The following is a 2,727-nucleotide window of genomic DNA, read 5'->3' as shown; positions in this document are numbered from 1 at the left end:
GTGGTTTAATGATACCATACTTATCAATACAGTCAGGGAATTGTACCCCTCAGTTACAATTGGTCCTTCGAGCCGGATGGTAACTAGTGTAATATTAATATAGTGTTATTAATATTGAAATGGCCTATGATGAACACTCCACGAAACGGTCCTCCTAGACCAGAACGCCCGCGGCGCAGACGACAGACACCTCAGTACTTAGAGGATTACGCTGTCAGTCAACTACCTAGCCTTCTACAGACGGTAAACGCGGTAAAAGTAGAAAGTAAAATTATGTCTGACCTTAACGACCAGGTTACCCCGACCACAGAGGCCCTAGTGGGTTCTAATGTAACTGACCAAGCTCACGGTGGGGACCAGGAGGGAACAGACATGCCTTTACCCCCCGCCAATACCGAAGAAGTAGTCCCCGACCAGCTCCGGGAGGAAGACAACCCTCCAGAGGTGGAACCCTGCACGGAACAAGATGAGGAGAGCGCCGAGGAGATAGAGCTCCAGGACTCCCCAACGAGGACAGCCAGGAGCGGCTCACCTCTACAAGCGTCTTCCCCCAGCGAGGCGGAGAGGATGCTGTCACAGGCGTTCCTCGTCAGCCTGACAGCCTCTACCGAACGCGATCGACTCCAGGGTGAACGCGATCGACTTCAGGGTGAACGCGATCGACTCCAAACACAGCAACGGAGCGAAGAAGAGCACATACGCCTGGAGATGAGACGCCTTCAGACGGAAGAGAATATGGCAAGAGACCGGTCCGACACCCAGCGCGCCGCTGACGGTGCCCAAAGAGAAGCAGAGCGCGACATCGCTCTCATCCAGCGCGAAGCCGAGCGCGACAGACTACAAGCCGAGCGCGACAGACTACAAGCGCAGCTAATGGAGCAGCTGATCACCAGGGCAACACCCTCTCCCTCCGCCAGGGGTTCAAGGGCCTCGTCGAGACAACAGTCAAGGGCAGCATCCCCTAACCGACCAAGCGACCCTGAACTTGACCACCAGAGAGAGCCTATACCCCCCGCAGACCCCCTTCCCCGACCGGTCCAAGCGAGACCCAGCTACAAGGAAGGAGCAGCATACACTGCGGAGAGGCTAAATAAACGACTACAGGATCTAGAGGACCTGACAGAAGAAGAAGAGGGAGAGGAGGAGAACCAAGCCCGACGACAGCACAGTACTCCACCGGACCAGGAGGTCCAGTACAGCCCAGGCTATACCCCCGCGGCGCTGCGCTACAGACCCCCGACTCTATTCACGGGTGAGCATGACGCACGACCAGCCCCGAGGAACAGCACCTGGACCAGCGGGCCATGGTACCCTGCCGGTACCAGCCCACAGAGAGGCGCAAGAGGAGACTCGCCTAGGAGGCCTCTCTCCCAACGCTCACCGATGTGCCAGCCATCCACGGCGTCATACATTGGCACACCGACGTTTCCAGACTTCACCCATGAGAATCGAGCACAGTACACGGAGCTCCGGATGTGCTTAGAGACAATGATGGTGGATGTCGTTGACGAACGCCACAAGTATGCAATATTACTGAAGCACCTGAAAGTACCCCGAGCGCACAATATAGCGCTAGCCTATGCCACCTCTACGACCCCATACACCGCGGCTCTAGCAGCGCTGGACCAGAGATATGGACGTATATGGGATTACGTAATCCAAGAGATAAGGCATATTGACCGCCTACCCCCAGCAACAGACAATCGCTCACTAGACGACCTGTCTATAAAAGTGCAGTCCCTGGTAGGGATGCTGGGAGCGCAACGAGAAAAGGGTATGCACGAGCTATACGCCAACTCTAACGTCGAGAGGATTTTAGAGAAGCTGCCGCCCGCCAGACAAGAGCGCTTTAGGCGGCAAAGAGACCACCGTGATCCTAACGGTCCCGAACCATCCCTCCTCGATTTAGCCGACTTCCTGACGAGAGAAGTCAGCAGCCTACGCTTGGATACATTCGTGCGGAGCACACCAAGCTCCAGAGAGGGACCTAGGAGAGTAAACGATGGAAGAAGATCAGTGACTGTCATGCACCAATCAGAATCAGTACCGAGCAGTAAGAACCACAGTACCCCCTCGAGAAAAGAGAAGTGGAAGATGGTGTGCCCGTACTGCGAGAAGGAACACTGGCTGTCACAATGTGACCTGTTCAAGAAGATGAATGCAGAAGAAGTGAGTCAATGGATAAAGTTCAACAGGCGCTGTTACCGATGTGCGCGCAGTCACATGGCAGCCGAGTGCCGCCTAAAGAAGAGGTGCAGTCGGTGTGACGGAGCCCACCTAGATGTCCTACACGACAGTAACAGAAGAAAGCCTGCACCTGCACCATCGAGCAGCACAAAGGCAAGTGTCATGTACATTGACCCCGCCAGCAGCAGCGGCGCCCAGGTGCTCTTAAAGGTAGTCCGTGTAACATTGAGCCACCAAGATAAAGTCATGGACACTTACGCCGTCCTTGATGACGGGTCAGAGAAGACCCTTCTCCTCGCATCCGCTGCGGCCCAGCTGGGACTGCGGGGGAGCGAGAACCAGATGACGATTCGGACAATAAGAAGAGATTTAAAGACGATAAAAGGCGAGAATGTCTCCTTCACTATCGCAGCAAGCGGGCAGCCAGAGAGACGGTATAGGATTACAAATGCTTTCACCAGCCAAGAAATAGGACTATCACAGTACACCTACCCCATCGCCAAGCTGATGGATAAATATGTGCACCTGCGTCAACTACCT

This window comes from Notolepis coatsorum (assembly GCF_963971535.1).
Source record: "Notolepis coatsorum genome assembly, chromosome: 13".
NCBI classification, from domain to species: domain Eukaryota; kingdom Metazoa; phylum Chordata; class Actinopteri; order Aulopiformes; family Paralepididae; genus Notolepis; species Notolepis coatsorum.
The sequence above is the reverse complement of the archived record's forward strand: the minus strand, read 5'-3'. Positions refer to the sequence as shown.